The following is an 18,214-nucleotide window of genomic DNA, read 5'->3' on the forward strand; positions in this document are numbered from 1 at the left end:
TTCCTTCGAAGAAGCTTGGGTTTGAATCCTGGCACTCCCAGTTCCTGCCTCTGAAATCACTGAAAGAGCACCAATCCCTCGAACTTTCTGCAGTAATCAAAATGGTCTGTATCTCTGCTGTGCAATGTGGTAGCCACTGGCCCCAGTGAACTAGTTGCTGGTGCAACCCAGGCAGTGAATGTTCAGATTTTTTAACTCTTAGCTAATTTACACAAAAATAGCCACATATGACTAGGAGCTACAGTCTTGGACAGCGCCACTCTGGAAAATGACTTAACAGCTACAGGCTTCATATCTGTAAAATAGGGACTAATAAGAGTTACTTCGCTGAGCTGTTGTCAGGATTAGAGATAATGTATATTAAGCACATGGTGAAGACAAGGCATTCAATGAAAGGCTGCTTCCTTTCCTTATTAACATCAGCCTGTCACTCTTTAAAAAACAAAAACAGCAACACAAAAACATGCCCAGAAATTGAGTGCTCAGAAGCACCCCACCACAGAGACTAAAAATTCGAAGCCGTTCCAGAGAAACTCTTGGAAAATGTTCCTTAATTGTAGAAGTTCAATTGCAGCAGGAGGTTATCAGTTGCAAGGGCTGTATTTTGTTACAGATCTAGCCGCAGCTCAATAAATTAAGCAATCACTCAAAATAACATGTTGCTTTAATCCCCTCTTGGAACAATTTCAAGTTGTTTAGTTTTGTATTAGCACAGCCCTTGAAAGGAGACTCACGTTGGTCTCATTTCTTTTTCCTCAATCCGTCAGACCCTCTCCGGATAGATCTCAGCGGGACTAGCAGGAGGGAGGATTCTGAGCCGAGCAGAGCTCCTTTTATCAAACCCGGAGTGTTTTCCATCTTCTGGCCTTTATGTGCTCCACGCCTCGTTCACTAAAATTACTGGCAGGTTTATCTGCAACTAACACAGAAAGAGACACCTCTCAGCAGCCGGTTCTGGACGTGAAAAGCAAACTTGCAGCGGCTTTTCCATTCTCCTCTTCTCCCTAGTGGTTTATAATCTCACAGTAGAATTTCATTTCCCCTAGAAACTTGGCACTGGAGGTGTCAGCCGGGGAACATATTTGTTTGTGTAAATTAAAAGGAGAATATGTTTTGACCATATTTAAGTTCTAACTGCGCTAAAGAAATAAATACTGACTTGCGCAACGCTTCTCACTGCATGGCTCTGGCTCACCTCCCCAAACTCTGCCTTTGTTTATAAAACCCAAGCTAATGAGAACTCTGAGCAGCTTATCACCTCAGAAAGGGGCCACATCCACCCCCACCCAGGTCCACATGGCAAGTCCGCTTACCTCATTTGGGACTTTTTTTCCCCTGACACACTGCGTCCTTGCTGGGGTGGGCGAGGCCATGGAAACGGGCTCCCCCACCCATGTGCTCTTGATGGGCATTGGGCAGTAGCTGTAGAAATAAAAAATGCACGTATCCTCTGGACTGAGACATTCTGCTTCTAGGAATGTATCCTGTGAGTATACTTGGACACATGCCAAAGAGAGTATATGTTATAATGGCAAAATCCTGGCGTTAACTGAAATGCTGGTCGGTAGGGGACAGGTTAAGTACGGTGCAATGCTAGAAGGCATTAGAAAGAATGAGGTGGGTCTGAGGGCTGTCACGTCTTCAGGATATATTGGAACGCCCCCGGCTTGCTTAATGTTATGAGCAAAAAAAGTGAATGCACTTGAACAGGCTTTGAAAATGTATGGAGATTATGCAAACTGCATCCAGCGGTTACTGTTCAGAAAGCGAAATTAAAGATAAATTGCCAAGGGGGTGTTCCTTCATTTCCCACATTATCCTCTTCTGTACTCTTTTTCTTACAACCAGCATGGTATTATTTTCAAAATCTGGGGCAATTAAATAACCTAAACTCGTGTTTTTGATATGATTTCCACACTCTGGAGCAATATAAAATGATAATACTCTTTTCATTACATATCTGTCAGGCCAGTGGAGTGGTGGTGGGAATCCTTGCTTTTCTGGTTTCTTTCTTTTGAGAGAGGGGGTGGGGGATGGGCAGAGGGAGAGAGAGAATCTTTTTTTTTAAATTTTTTAAAGATTTTATTTGAGAGAGAGAGAGTGAGCGAGCGAGAGAAAGCACAAGCCAGGGAGGGCGGGGGGGGGGGAAGAGGGAGAAGCTGACTCCCTGCTGAGCAGGGAGCCCCATGCAGGACTCGATCCCAGGACCCTGGGATCCCGACCTGAGCCAAAGTCTGACGCTTAACCGACTGAACCACCCAGGTGCCCTGAGAGAGAATCTTAAATAGACTCCATGCTCAGCTCAGAGCCCGACGCAGGATTCGATGCCATGACCCTGAGATCATGACCTGAGCTGAAATCAAGAGTTGGATGCTTAACCGACTGAGCCACCCAGGCAGCCCAGCTTTTGTGGTTTTTTTATGCAAATAACCTGGAGTGGGGTGCACGGTGGTCCCAGAGAGACACCAGATATGCCCACTTCCCAGTCCCTGGAACCTGTGAATATGACCTTATATAGCAAAAGACAGGATTAAGTCAAGGATCTTGAGATGAGTTTATCCTGGATGATCCAGAGGGGTACTACGTGCATCCTTAGAAGAGAGAAGCAGAGGCCGGCACAGCAGGAGTAAGAACACATGAATACACAGGCAGAGATTGGAGCAATGTGGGCACAAGTCAAGGACCATGGGAGAGGCAAGGTACAGATCTTCCCCTGAAGCACTTGGGGGGTGTGTGGTTCTGCCAGGTTATGGACTTCTAGCCTCCAGGACTGTGAAATCCTACCTTCCTGTCATTTTAAGCCTCTTGGTTTGTGTCAGTTTGTTACAGCAGCCCTAGGAAACTAACATATCACCTGGCTTTTGTAACCCTTATAAAATGCATGAAGCACATAGGTACTTTACAAACAAGTTTGGTAGTCCTGTGTGTTTGGGGGAACACAAAGAACGCATTCATGCACTCCACAGACAGATATTTCTTGAGCATCTAGTTGGTGGCTGGCACAGGTCCAGGTCCTGAGGAGACAGCAGAGAACCAAACAGAGATGCCTGACCAACTGGAGCTGACACATAAGCGGGAGAGGAGAGATCGTAACTAGAGAGAAGGACCCATGATGGTGGCAGGGGCTGAAGAGAACAAGAAAACATGGAAGGAAGACAGGACCCTGGGAGAATGGGGAGGGGACACTGGAGTAGATGCAGGCAGGGGCTTCGTGTCCACCTGAAGGGAGAGTATCGAGCAGAGGAAGCGAGCACAGAACTTGACCCTACCGGGCACCCATTGGTTGGACCAGAATCAGTAGGAATGAGCTACCCTTCTCCCCCTTTTTCCTTCCCTGCCTCCCTTCCTCCCGTGTTTGTTGTCTGCCTACTGTGGGCCAGCAGCTGGGGACGCAAAGATGTCCAGGGTCCCCATGCCCAAGATCCTCACTCATGGGGGGCAACAGGCATGAACAGATCACCACAAATATAACGTGGTAGGCATGGGAGCTTTGGCCAGGATAAGCTGCATGCGTGGCCCATGGTGGAGAGCAGGGTGGGGAGGAGAGGTGGGGGTACGCTGGGGGTGAGGCTGGGGAGACAGGCAAGCAGGAAAAGGGCCTTTTCACGTTCAAGAGCAGGGCGTAGCTCCGATTCAGTGGGAAATGAATGGGCGATGGGGTAGCACATGGACGTGTGTCTGGGGATTCTTGTATTCTCACGTACAGCAGGCACACCTAGGGGACAGTGAGTTCTTTTTATTTTATTTTATTTTATTTATTTATTTGAGAGAGAGAATGAAAGAGAGAGAGAGAGCATGAGAGGGGGGAGGGTCAGAGGGAGAAGCAGACTCCCTGCTCAGCAGGGAGCCCGATGTGGGACTCAATCCCGGGACTCCAGGATCATGACCTGAGCCGAAGGCAGTCGCTTAACCAACTGAGCCACCCAGGCGCGCCGGGACAGTGAGTTCTGAGGATAACCTACCCCTTTTAGTTTCACACAGTCCACAGAGAGGACACAGTCCCCACATCCTGAGTTGGGGTGCTCTGGGCTGCACAAAAACCAGAGTTAATCTGACTGAGGCAATATGGGGGATTCATCACTCCGGTAGATGTGATGAGGGAAAAGGCTGAGCTGCTCCTGGATCTAGCACCTGTAAGGCTGTGGGGTCAGAACTTAGCGCTGGCCTCTCTCCTTCCTCCCCACCCCCATCCCATCTCTCATCGCTCCCTCTCTCTGCTTGTTGACCTCAATCTCCGGGGCCACGGGTACCTCTGGATGCTAGAGAGGGGCTAAAGCAACCTTCCCACCTGCTCTAGGTAGGACAAGCCTCGAGTGGCCGTGCTTGGGTCACGTGACCACACCTGGACCAATTACTGCCACCTGGCACAGAAGTGGGCTGCTGCAATTGGTCATGTTTGGTCACGTGTCCGTGTTTCGACCAACTACTGTAGCGGAGGAATGGGTGTCGTGCGTGGCCATCTTTGGCCGTGTTCTCACCGGTGTCAGGTGTTTGAGCAGAAGTGGGGGAGGAGGTGCTTGCAAAACAAACCCCCCAAAACCCCCAAAACAAAAATCCCATAAATAATAAAAAACCCAGAACCATTTTACTCCTCCAGAGACATCTGCTGGCTGTGCTTCTACATTTACTTGGCTGAGAATTGCCTCAATCTTGAGTCAGACGCTTTAAGATCCACTATACTGCCTCCCCGCCTCCCAGCCCCCCGAGCTGCCCGCAGGATTTACTCAGACCTGTTGTAGTTATTTTTTTTTTTTTTGCTACTGTCGTTATTTATTTTAATCAAATTTTAAAAAAATCTTTTTTTTTTCCCATCTTTGGTTGATAATTGCCGCTTCTGCTAAGGGTAGGAACTGCGCCTGTCCTTTTGAGGGCTGCATTGCCCTGCTCAGTACACATACCCCTTCTATGGTGTAGGTGAGGAACCGAGGAGTGAATGAACGTGCGTTCACTCATTGAACTTGCCGCAGAGAACAGGAGGAGGTACAAGGTCCTTACCTGTTCTTTCCTCAAGGAGTCCCTCTCTCCTCCCCGGACCCCCTTCCCAGTCGTGTTGTATACCCCTCCATGACAACGCTCTGTTAATATAAGTGCATCGCTGGGCATCATCCAAACACACACCGGGGGAGGGGGCGCGGGGGGGGGGCCTCTGAATCTCTTGGTGTCCTGAGTAAAGAGTATACATTCTTGAGATGAGACTGGTTTAGCACAAGAAATGAGGTTCCTTTGGTTGGTGGGGGCTCTCCTTGAGAAGGATAATGGAGCTGAGAGGGATCGGGTGCCATGATGGGCTGCCAGTGTCTGCCATGACCACCTGCCTCAAAAGGGCATCCCTAGTCCTGCCGATGCTCAGGGGGCCTCTGTTCTGAAGACTGCAGCCCTGTCATCTGCTGTGAGGTCAGAGGACACTCAGAGTCCAGGACAAAACAGTGTGCCCAAATAAAACAACTGCAGGCTTCTTAGGAAGGAAGGCTTAAGGCAAATGGCTAATTTTCTTAAGTACTTATAACCCACATGTCAGCTGGGGTCATCTTATTTTTGGAGATTCAGATGGAACGGGCTTGAACTCTGTCCCTCATGCCACTGTCTCCCACATGGGAGACTCAACTTCTCTTGGAAACGTTCCAGGGATTGGGGGTGAGGGGTGCTTATGTCTCTCCTAGGCACCAAAGCTCTAAATTCCTGTGTCTAATGAATTAGTTCTGCTCGGGCACCCTTTTGCTGGCCTCATGGGCATGTGACACGTACAGTTGCACAGGGCCTATGTTTGGTTTAATGCTCTGCTGTTGTCATCTTGAACTTCTGAATAATTTTTGAACAAAGGGCTCCATATTTTCATTGTGCAAATTACGTAGCCAGTCCTGCTTTGTTCAGGAGCTGTTCCTTTTCCACCCCACGTTGACCCACTTGGTCCTCTGCCCCAATTCCTCTGATCTCCCCAAATTCTACCCACACAAAGATGTGGGCGGAGGACACTCTGAAGGTTTGGGATGGAAGAAAAGTGTTGACCCCTCAGCCAAGTTAACAACATAAAGTCAGTGCTTGAATTGGCTTCGAACTCTTCAAAGAGTGACAAAGTGGATGGAGGGAAGGCAGATGACTCAGGACTGGCAAAGGCTGGTAATTGTTGATGATGGGTTCCAGTGCTCATTACAGTATTTTCCTTACATTCATTGTGGCGGGAAAGTAGAAAATACAAAGTAGGAAAAGGCAATATAAGACGTGCTTCTGGCAGCTCCTTAAAATGTTAAACATGGAGCTTCCATATGACCCAGAAATCACACTTCTAGGGTATACGCCGAAGAGAAATGAATAGGTATGCCTACACAAATGTTGAAAGTTGTGTTATTCCTAATAGCCAGAAAGTGTAAACAGTCCAAATGTCCATCATCCGACAAATGGATAAATTAAAAAATGGATACTATTCAGCCACAAAAAGGAATGAAGGAATGAAGTCCCATGGTATGCTACAGCATGGAAAGACCTTGAGAACACAATGCTCAGGGAAAGAAGCCATTCACAAAGGATCATACACTGCTTCATGTGAAATGTCTAGAATGGGTGAATCTATAGAGAAGAAAATAGATAAGTGATGGCTTAGGATGGGGGGGAAGGACACTGATGTTTCTTTTTGAGGTGATAAAAAGGTTCTAAAATTGACTATGATGATGAATACCCAACTCTATGAATATACTCAAAGCCACTGAACTGTCCACTTTAAATGGGTAAATTGGATGGTAAGTGGGTTATATCTCAATAAAGCTGTTTAAAAAATAAGTCATGCCCCCCCCCTTCTCCCACCAGGAATCCTTAGTCTTCAGGTTCTTGCCTTTTGGGAAATACCCTCTCTCTGCACATGTGCACACACACGCGTGCACACACGCACGCACACACACACACGTGCACACACACACACACACACACTGCTATCTTGCCTTTCAGTTACCTTCTTGCGCTGTAAGCTGTTTTTCATTCTATTTCCATTCTCACAGACTTCAGAAAACTGCCTTCTCTGAGGAGAACTTTCCACAGCCAAGGTGCCCCAATGGGGTATCTTTCTAAACTATAACCCTTTCCTCTTTCAAAGTTACTCAGTCACAGCTATTAAAATTACAGCTTTCAAATCCCCATGGTGTCCTATTATGGCAGTCACTAATAATTCCTAATAGTTGTAAATTCCAAGAGCCTCATAATTCCCTCCAGAAAAGAGAGGCCGATTCAATCTCCCCAGAGCCAGGCATCTCTGACCTAAACATAACTAAGTCACTTCACAGACGGGGAGAGACGATGGGAAAGAATGTTCCCCGGGCCAAACCGGAAGGCAGGTTTTTGAGTCTGGAACAGGGGTGGGCCAATGACAGCCTGTGGGCCAAATTTGGCCCATGTCTTGTTTTTGTAAATAAAGTTTTATTGGAACACGCAGCCACGTCGGTTCATTTCTGGGTTGTCTGTGTCTGCGTCTCTGTTATAATGGCCGAGTGGAGTAGCTGTGACACAGACCATAGGGCCTGCAAAGCCGAGAATATTTAGTATCTGGCCCTTTACGGGGAAAGTCTGCCGGTCCCTGAAATGGAAGATCCAGGCTTGAACCCCAGCTCATCACATGCTGGCTGTGTGACCTTGGGCAGGTCAGTTTCTCTGAGTGTTTCCTTATCAGCGAGCCGAAGGCAGTAACAGTGCCTCCCTGGGCAATGACTTCATGCGTGTCGAGTGCCTAGTATGTATAAAGCGCTCAATGTATGCTGGTAGTTGTGTTATTTAGAAAGGGAGGCCGACGACTCTGACTTTATGTGGTTATCTGAAGCAGCGGGGAGAGTGCCTGTTTCGTGAAAACAGTTGGTGAAAACATACAAATGTTTCTTATTGTCCTAAATATCCTAAAGGCTTTTGAGATGATTCTCTGCTTCTTAGTAATATTTGTAATTTGGAGCTGTGAGAGTATGAAAGACCTCTAATTTCAGAGGAAGAAGGACCTCTGATCCACAAATCCAAACCCTCTCATTTAATGGCCCAGGAAGCTGCCTCCCTGACCCCTGGCTGGGATGTGAACCTGCCCAGAACTACAACCTGAGTTATTTTTTCGACTGAACTCTGCATCTTCTCCAATAACAGGTGCCCAGGAATCCGGGCCCACGTCTCTAAATATCCGTGTTGTCTCTGAGCTCCCCACCGGCAGCTGTTCAACAGTGTTCTGCTGCAGAGTGTTGGCAGGTGGGGTCGGGGCAGGGAGGAACGAGGTGCACATCCCCACACCCTTCGGGGGCTACCCAGAAGCCTGCTGGCGTGGCCAGGGCTGACACTGCACCCCTGACGACCTGCTTTCCTGGGGAGGTGTCCTTTAACTCAGTTTGGATCAGGATCTACAGCGGCCTCTGCATTCATTTGCTTCGCTTCACGGACATTAACTGAGCAGCTCATACATGCTGGGTCCTGGGGGTACAGCCGTGAATGAATGACAGGGCCTGCCCTTGGCTGTGGCCCCCTTGACTTCTCAAAGGGGCGACAAACAAACCAATAAGCATCCGAGCAGTTCAGCCCTGTGATCACCTTCCTTTTGTCCTCAGAATTTCCATTCCACACTGAACCCTGCGCTGGTGAACTGGACAATTACTGTGGACCTGGCTGTAGGCTCTGTGGATGGTAGGAGTTCAGAGTGACTGCTTTGGGGGTCAATCAGATCTGGGCAGGGCTGGCTCCCCAGATTGCAAGATGAGAACCCAGGGCCCTGTGTGCCAAAATTATTAAAAATGTCAAGATGACGACAGCAGGGCATCAAAACCAGGGCCGGGCCCACAACCTGGGGTCAGACTCTTCCAGCTGGGCGCCTCCCTGGGCCCCGGTTTTCTCATCTGAACAAGGACCTGTTAAGGCCCACCTAAGGGTGGGTTGTGGCTGTAAAGGGAGATGAGGCGCCTATGAGAATAGTGGCCATTTGTTACTCTTAGGTAATGGTTATGCCTTAGGCAGCTCGTGGTCAATGCCAAGCACCATCCTTAGTTCTTTAGGGACGTGCGTTTATGTCCTCCTCATTGCAGCCCTGACATGTAGGTACTATTATTCTAGCACCTCTGGATGGGGCAACAGAGGCCCAGAGAGGAGAGGGAGCTTGCCTAAGGTCGCACAACAGTCAGTGGAAGCATCCGGATTCAAACCTGGGCTATCCAGGCCCTGGTCTGCGTTCTTAATGTACCTGTGTGTCCCAGGAGTTGACACATGACTGACACACACAGGGGCACACACAGGCAGGAATTCACACCCCTTCCCTGAGATGCTAACACCAAATCTAGGGTGTGAGATTTCCTCCATAACGTGGGATTCTTTGTTTGCTTTCTCTTTTCGTCTGTCTCCCCTGACTCAAGGGGGAGCCCTGTGCGGACAGGGGCTGTCTTGCTCCCGGCTGCATCCCTGGCCCCTGGCACAGTGCCTAGCACACAGTAGGTCCTTGACAAGACATGTGCTCAGCAAAGGGAGTCAGGAAGCAGGTGTCCTGCCAGGGCATTCGGATCCAGAATCAACAGCTGCAATTCTCAGAACTTTAAGACTGTGTGGCTTAAGAACTTGTTCTGGGGAGATCCCATAGCTAAAGGAATCACCTCTCTCCCTCCTGGCTTTTCCCACCTGGGGTTCTCCCCACCGTGTGGGAGAGAGGCATGGAAGGGGTGCCTGAAGGCCCAGCCTCCATCCTGGTGGGCTGCAGGGGCGGGGGCGTGGGTTGTGCTCGGGCAGCTGGGCCAGCAGCTGTCTGCCAGGCTCTCGGTGCCTGCCCCAGCTGGCGTGCTGGGCCCCGCTCCTGATGCCACCCCCCACCCCATGACACAGCAGAAACTGAAACCAGAGTCCGCCCCTGCTGGCTGGGACCGAGCGCTCGCTGTTTCCCTGTAAAGCCACTGTCCCGGGGGGCAGGAAGGGGCTGGTGCCCGGGCCTGGCACAGCGTGGCCTGTCGAAGGAGTGTCCCTGTAGGCTGAGGGCGCTGCCGGTCCCAGGGCCGCTGGTGCTGTTTGTGAACCACGGTAGCTGTCCGATGGAGCCCTGTGACTTCCTTGATCTGGGACAGAGGGTTCTCTTCTCCCATCTCACTGAGAAACTGAGGCCCAGAGAGGTGCCCTGGGGAGGAGGAAGGCGCTGGGTCATCGTGACCCTAAGGCGGGAGACAAATCTGAGCTATGGGGGTGGGAGGTGTAGGGGTGGAGATGTCACTGGTGTGGGTGGGCGGGGAAGGGGTGGGGGCACCCCTGAGAAGTGAGGACGCGTGACGTCCTGGCTGTCATGGTGGAGCCCACCCCAGATTTGAACTGGCAACCCGAGGATGTGGGTGCCAAAAACTGCTGAGACATACACGAATGCTTAATTCAGTGCGCCTAGGAAACTCGCCCGTCTTGATTTCTGCCCCATCCTCAGGCTACCTCTACTGTTCCTTGCTTAGTATGTTTCTTCTAAGCAACGTACCCTCTTTCACTTAAATAAATTGGTATAAAAAGGGGGCCTTCTCTTCCTACCCCCAATTGAAAACCAGTTGCTTGCTGCAAACAGAAATTAGCCGTACAAAGAAATACCTAGGAGAATAATGTATACCTGGAACCAGGTACCACTTACAATCGCTGGGTAGATCTGCGCATCAGACTTGGGAGGTGGCTATCCTAAGCTGTGGGTTTCACGCGGGAGGAAATGGCAGCCCAGAGAGGTTGAGCCACTGGCCTAGGGCAACACAGCAGGAGTCCCAGATGATTCCAGAAACCCATGCTCACTGTGGGGCTGTGGTCTCCCCTCCTTGTTTGAGTTGCCTCAGCATATAACACGTGTGTTAGGAAATATTAGTACTAATCCTTTCCCCGGTGAATGCTTTAACTTCCCCATTTTCAAAGCCCGCCACAAAGCCTTCGGGGCTCATATAGAGCTTGAGCTCATTATAGCCGTGGGTGGCAACCATGATCCCTTCCAGGCCAGAGCCTGGAGTGTGGCCCCTCCCTTGGCAGATAGGGAAACTGAGGCAGAGAGTGGGAAAGTGACCTGGCTCAGGGATTGGGGCAGGGAGGAGAAAGCCAGGACTGGCCAGGGCCTCTTGCCAAGGTGAAGATCCCAGAGGCCCTGCTGGAAGGACCAGGCTGAAGGGTGAGAATCTCCTCACCCGCCTGGTCAAACAGGTAACACTCGCTTGTTTTCCAACTTTCCCACCTTCCCCCCACGCGTCCCCCTTCCCCCTCCCCCCACCCCCCACCCCCGCCCCTGGAGGGCAAAAAAGCACAATTGGCAATACTGTCTGTGGATGGCGCCTTTTTCTTTCTCGTGTGGCCATAACCAGCTGTGAGCACAGCGTGAGCGCAGGAGGGAAGTGTGCGCTGGGAGAATTTGGGGGGAACATCTTTCTCTTCTTTAGTTGCTGGAAGACCTCACAGCTGCCATCTTCCCAGCTAGCCCAGGGCCCCCGAGGAATACTGCAAGAGCAATAAGGATTTTTAGGGGCATTATGATAGTAGAATGGAAACACATCTGCCCCCAAAAGTCCCTCATTTTCCCTGCGGTAACGAACCAGCTGGGCAGGAAGTGGTGGTGCTCGGAGCACCGAGAGCCAGAACTAAAAAGGAAAAAATGTACAAAGTGAGAGCAACCTTGAAACAAGCCAAAGCCTTCACGGTATGCGGCGGCTCCACCTAGGCTCCCCAAAAGCCTGATGATTATTGGCCGATAATTGGCTAAACGTGTCGCAGTGCAGCCGCTTCGAGACAGACGCACCTCCTCTGTGGCCCAGAACACACCAAGATCGGGAATCCCAGAGCAGGCTGGAAGGACCAGGCCACTTCCAGGATTCACCTGTGACGCTTCCCCAAGACCCGGATGGATGCTTCCCGAAATCGCCTTACCGATCTAAGGGAGCCACGCATCCATCAATACCTCCTGGTGTGGAATGTGGGAGAAAGGCAGTCAATATGGAAACCCAGGGGGAAGTACCTGGAAAGGGGAGCACTTGTTTCCATGCCGCACAACCAACCAAAGGTGCGAAGACTTGGGTAGGGGAGTGTGGTGGTGGTGGCTGATGGGGCAGAAGTGGGTGGGGGAGGGGGAATCCCTGCTCAGGTCCAGGAAGCCATCTCTCAGGTCTGGCCTCTAGATATCGAGGACTAAGAAGTCCAGCACACTGTCTCCCCTGGGGCCGGTGGCCTGCAAGCTCGCTGCAGGTGCGGGTCCCCCAGGCCGGCCAGCACCCCTGGGCCCTGAAAGGGTTAACCTCCTCCACAGTTGCTGACACCCGAGGAGGAGGCTGCTCACTCAGCAGGCTGGCATATCACACTGGGCCATCGAGAATGGAGAGAGAGGCTGAGAACAGCCTCTGTGAGCTCTGTGAATGGAGGCCGCCTCTGCCTTATCGCCATCGGACCGAAAACGGGACGCAAAGCCTTCCCGGCCGAAAACCGGCTCCTTGGCACCTGTCGCGTGGCCCCGGAGCCCTGGCAGGGGCGCGGGGCATCTGTGCCGGTGAGCACCAGGCGGTCAGGGCCAGGCCTGCAAGGGAGCGATTCTACGCTCGCCATGTGACAGCTGGTAACCCGGCCCCGATCTCTTCTTTCAAGCGGCACCTAAAATATTCTCTGGGTGAAGCTGAGGCTAAATATGGCACGGCCTGCGAGCGCCCAGTCTGGACCTTTTAATGCCATTCTAAGACACAATCAGGAAACCACGCACGAGGCCTTTAGGTGGCCTGGAGTCCAGTTGCTGGGGCCAAAAGGGAGTCCCGTGGGACTGGCTGACTCAGGGCTGGGTGCAGCATGCCTGAGCGGGCTTCTTCCCTGCAAGCTCAACTCCGGGATGCCCACTTCTCTCTCGGCCGCCCCCCTCCCCCCCAGGCCGGCTCAGGGTCCCCTCGTCTGCCCAGCAGGCCCCCTGATGGGCCTCCAACGCCTTCTCCCCACTTTGGGGCTGCAACCCTTGCCCTGCTGGCCTGGGTCCTCCTCGCTGCCCGATGGAAGAGGCCTGGGGAAGGAGCAGCTTGCTCCGGTCGGTCGCTGAGACGCTGCTGGCCCTGCGCCACGCCCCCTGGGCCCACCCCAAATGCGAGGATCCCGGAGAGGACTTCCGGCTGGCCTGCAAAAGCACAGCTCTGCCCCTGAACCTTCTAGGCTCCCGCACAGGCGGATTTGCCCCGGAGCCCCTCGGACGGCCTCATCTGTTTCCCCCTGAGCATCTGGGAGGCTGTGCTTAGCCAAGTGGGGCTCTGCCCTCACCGAGACCACGCAGTAAATGGGACAGTAAGTCCTGCAGAGTCCCCGGGGAGGCCACTCTCAGGAGCCCAACACCCCGCTTCTAGCCAACAAATGCTGCCAGCAGGGTCCTGGGAGCAGAGACCCCCGTGCACCTGTCCGGGGGCTCGTTTGGGCACCCGTGGCGCCTTGAAGGCCACGTTCAGGCCTGGGCAGGCAGCGGTCCAGGCTGCCTCGGGCAGAGATGCCAACAGGCCCGGGCACTGATCTCACGCACAATTCCAACGAGAGAGCCTAGTTTTCTGCACGCCTCTGAGCAAACTTTCACACCACGCTGCACAGCTAAGTTCAGGCTCAAGTCGGCCACCACCTCCCTTCCCTGCGGGGGCCAAGCAAATCCTGGACAAAAGGGTCCATTTGCCCCCCATCTTCCGGGTGCATTTTAAACATGGCTTTCTTGTGACACCAGCAGCAGTTTCCACTTCCTACGTGTGTGTCCCCCTTTCGTGGAGCGGTGCGACCATTCAGGGACACCCGAAAAACAAGTTTGCCCTGTGGTTCCTTAAATGCAGGCGCTTGATATAAGGAAGATGACGTACAGTCCGAAACTTGAAGGCTCTGTAAATACGGACATGCCCCCTAGAACTCAAGATTCGGGGTGGGCCACTCTGAAGGGAGACCAGAGGAGGGCTGGGGGCTCAGGGTGGTGGCGGGACCCCAAATCTCACTCCTTCCAAACTCTCTACCTCATCCACCCTTTTGCTTGAAACGCCTGCGTGGCTACCGGGCCTACAAAGTCGATGTGGTTTACCTCATGGTCGTGTGGTGGTTTTGTTTCCCTCGTTCCGTACATAAGCAGCAAAAAAAAAAAAAAAAAAAAAAAAAAGACTTTACATGTTCCCAAGTTTGGGATGCTGGGCAAGAGAGAAAATTCCAGAACAATGTTTTATTTTGTTGGTGCGTGCACGTATTTTCTGGCACGTGAGTCTAAGGACCGAGTTTCCCTTAACTGTGATCAGGCTAATTTTTATCCTCACCGCCCAAAAGAGCTGTATTTACTGCACGATCCCAATTAAAAGAGGGTGAGCTGATCTGCTACTAGAAAGCCGTACCTTTACCTGGCAAGAATCATCTTTCTGTTCTTAATATTTAAGGTGGAGAGTGTGTGTGTGTGTGTGTTGAGGGGGGCGGTGCTGGGGAGCAAGAAGAAGAGGGAGTGTTCCCTTGTAGGGACTTGCCCACCTTTCATTGGTTTGAGTCATAAACGCATGTTTTATTCTTAAGGAAGTATTCCTCTCATTGCACTACCCCCTCTAAATATTTCACCCCTGGCTAGATCATATTTTTTCCCCCCTTCGAAACATTTGTGTCCCGATGAGATTCGCTCTATCTTACATATTGCTAAGAACTAAATTCCAAGTTTCTATTTTTTTTCTTCTGAATCCACACGTCTTGGAGGTGGGGTGTGTGTGGGGGGGGTAGCAAAAGCTTAATGAAATTTCACACAGACAGGCCAAAGGAGAAAAGCCAAAATGCATTCAGCATATTCAGCAGTTCCTTGTTAATTTGTGTGTGTGTGTGTGTGTGCGCGCGCGCACAAGTGTGCGTGTGTGCATGTGCGTGTGTGTTTTCTTATTGCCGTGGGGAGGACAGGGAGAGGGTGGTGGTAGGAACATGCACAGGAGCTGTGATTCTCTGCCCAAGTACTGAAGCCTTCTCATGGCAGAGTCCTGATTTATAAGCCCTTCACCATACTACCCTGCCTGTTTCCAGACTCCGAAGGGGGGCAAAGTTGTGCTCAATGTATTCAGAGTTCCACGCGCCGTTTCAGGGGGCTGCGTGTCAGCCAGGGCTGTGCCATTGCAAATGCTCGCAGGAAAGCAGACTCGCTTCACACTCGGCACCAAACTCTGTCTGATTCCCCCCACTTCACAATCCAGTCATGTTAACATACGGCTTCACCGCCTGGATGCGAGCTCAGTGTCTTGGCGCACTATTCCGCGTTCCGGCCTCGTTAATTCACGCAACACACCCGATTCGTACAAGTATCATTAAAGGCTAATTTGGCGAGATATCCTTATTTAGCAAAGCAAATAGGATCTGACAGCTCTCTGGGGCTGCCGGGGCGGGGGTGGGGGTGGGGGGGACAGACGACGATCCAGCAAAGCACAAACACAATTTGTGTCACAATGTGACAGTTTCCCATCCATGAGCCACACTGGGACTATGGACTCTTGAAAATTGTGCTGTTTCATCGTGTCCCGTAACAAAGAGAAAGAACTCGGGAAGTAAAAAACTGTTTTTGCCAAGGCCCCAGAGCGCAAATGTCATCTGTGTGTACACGTCTCATGTCTGTTAAACACAGAATGTGCCATCAAGAACCCTGTGTTCCAAAGTTCTTCAGGTACAGCTCATTTTCCTATTCGGTGCTGTGGACACCTGACTGAAATCCAGGTTTGCAAGTAAATCAACTTAAGGTACGTGGGCGTCTGTATAGGTCACAGCTGGAGGGCAGGGGTATGCGTGTGTGTGTGTGTGTGTGTGTGTGTGTGTGTGTGTTGAAATTAATACAACGTAATAAGGTGAATGTTCTGGGAAGGGTATTTGTGCCCCTACCACCCCTGTCTTAGAGCTCCCCGGTGAACACACTATCCTGAGTTTCTTATAAACATGGCTTGGAGCAAGGCACCAAAGAAATACCGTGACTCCCCGCAGAAGCCAGCAGAGGGGTGCTCCTTTGACAAATGTGAAGAAAAATCTAACGTCATGACCATTCACAGCGTCAACGGTGTTTGATTTGGAAGGTGTCAAACCGGGATGCAGCTCATTCCCTTCAAATCCTGTCCTCTACGACATCTCATTAAACCACTGGACAAAAAAACCAAAAAAAAACCTGTACAATTCCCTTATCTCTTTCTGGCCTCCCGAGGGAAGAGGCCCTTAAAAACTTAGCAGGTTCAACAACAAACAGTGTGCGTGTGTGCGTGTGCGCACACACACAGAAACTATCCACCCCCCCAACAGCCTTTCACTTTTACCAAAAGTAGCAAACCTCCCCCCCTTTCTCCAATCAGCTTTTAGACGTGCAACTTGGAGGTGTCAGCTCTTGGCTCTCTCTCCACGGACTGCTGGGCCTGAATCCCTCGATGTTTAGAATGACCCCAAAAGCGGGACTTTGTGGGCCAGTTGGATAAAACATAAACTCATCTCGCCCTCAAAACCCCGATTCTGGGACCACAGCCTCCAAAACCTTTCCAAAGAGGTGTGTTCCCCTCCACAGCTCAGAGCACTGGTGGGGCTGCCTCAGAGGCAGGATTTTGGAGAATCCTGGATAATTAAAGGAATCCTGGGTTTTCCTACAGGGATGACAGTTGATCTCACCGACAAGCCAGGATGGTGGTGGGAGGGATGGGGGCGGGTGTCTGCCCACCCCAAAGCCGGTATCTTTTTCCCTCTCCTGACCCCAGCCCCACAGTTGGGACCGAAAGCTACACAGGGAAGACGCTGGGCCCCCAAAATGTCCCTTAGCAAAGCGCAAAAGGAGTGTCCTTGGTGCGGCATACAATCCCCACCCCACCCCCCTCAAGCAGCTAAAGTTTAGTTATTTATGCCCTTAATTGTCCCTCATTAAAGTCAAATTTGCTGCTTGCCCCTATTGGGGGAAATTATTTCCACCGTAACAGCTCAATTAGCCTCTGGGTTCCGAAAAGGCCACCCCCCCACCCTTTCTCCCCATTTTAAACCCCTCTCTTTTTCACAACTTCTCCTAAAAATAAATTATAAATATGGATGTGTCCTCAGAGGATCTGAGCGGCACATTCCAACGCTCCCCACGGTGCGGATTGGAAGCAGGGGAAAGCAGAAAGGCCACTCCCACCCCCGTCCCCAAATCAAAATGCCTTTTTCCCCCTAACTTTTGCCAGAGCAACACGGTGTGGTCTCGGGCCCTGGCACCTCAGTCTGCACCCCGGAACCTAGCTGTGTGTGGGTTTTTTTTTTTTTCTTCCCCCGCTCCTGCCCATCAAAAGCTAAGCCAACGTGCTATGGCCGCCTGCTCCTCGGGGGGTGGGGGGGGCAGCCAACTTTACTTCGGGGAGGTGGCAACTCTCTGGGGACTGTCCTCCCCTGCTTTGCCGGCGGTCCCCAGGGCTCGGGCGGAGCGAGCGCTGCCCGGGGCGCACGTGGAGTGGCGGGGCGCGACGGGCGCGGACCTGCGAGCGGGCGGCCTGCTCTCCGCGCGGCATTGATATCGGGGTCACGCAGCGAGTCAGTTTCCCGCAGGGGCTTTCCGGGGTGGGGGCGGGGTGGCTGCCTTTCCAACCGCGCGTTAATTTCCAAGCCCCAGCATCGGGGAGATGGGGGGCTGCCTCGCCCCGATCCCACCTCCTCGCCTAACACGCCCCTCTCGGGAGCCGGGGAGGGGGCTGGTGAGGTAGCCCAGCCCCGCCGCCTCGGGGGGCGGCAGCGGCGGCGGATCGCAGCCCAGACAGGCGTCTAGCGCCGGGTCCCCGGAGAGCCGGGCGCTGCCCCCGCCACCCCCTCCCCGCTCCCGTCCCCACCCGCCCCCCAGGCGGCCGCCCCGCACCCCCCGGGCCCGGGGGCCTGAGCACCCACCTGCCGCGGCCCCTGCCCCGGCGCGGGCGAGGGTGCCATGCAGGCAAGAGGGGAAGACTCACCGCCGCTGCCTCCTCCGGGGGCGCAGGGGGGCCCCCCGGGGCTGCGCCTTCCTGGGCTCCCGGGAGGCGTGCGCGGGGCGGGGGGCGCCCGCGGGCCCTGCAGCCTCCGCCTCGATTGGAGCCCAGCCTCAAATCCTTCACCGCGGGGCGGGGGGGGACTTCCAGAAAAAGATCCCACCCCTCCCCAGACAAGATCCAAGTGATGGGCGGGGGGCGTAGAAAATCCTTTTCTGCCGAGAGCACGGAGCCGACGGGGCTGCACCCGGCCTCCACGGTCCGCTGCCGCCACAAAGCCGCGCCCCCGCCCCCCCCGGCCCCCCCTCCCCCGCTCCTCCCCCCCCACGCCC

At 52.6% G+C, this 18,214-nt stretch overlaps 1 protein-coding gene and 1 long non-coding RNA gene across 3 annotated transcripts in view; one reads left to right on the forward strand and one right to left on the reverse strand.

Moving 5' to 3' along the window:
* Positions 1–18,214, forward strand: part of PARN (poly(A)-specific ribonuclease) — a 256,764-nt gene that overhangs the window by 228,699 nt on the left and 9,851 nt on the right. The window lies entirely within an intron of this gene.
* Positions 647–18,110, reverse strand: LOC141373971 (uncharacterized). Of its 2 annotated transcripts, XR_012380438.1 has the most exons (3): positions 17,868–18,110; positions 1,314–1,422; positions 647–919 (listed from the first exon to the last, which is right to left on the reverse strand). It is a non-coding gene; the product is annotated as an uncharacterized lncRNA (long non-coding RNA). The 2 variants fall into 2 exon arrangements; XR_012380437.1 differs by having other exon boundaries at positions 647–1,422.

Source organism: Callorhinus ursinus, unplaced genomic scaffold (assembly GCF_003265705.2).
Source record: "Callorhinus ursinus isolate GAN/ISIS: 27379988/994484 unplaced genomic scaffold, GSC_fseal_2.0 scaffold13, whole genome shotgun sequence".
NCBI lineage: Eukaryota > Metazoa > Chordata > Mammalia > Carnivora > Otariidae > Callorhinus > Callorhinus ursinus.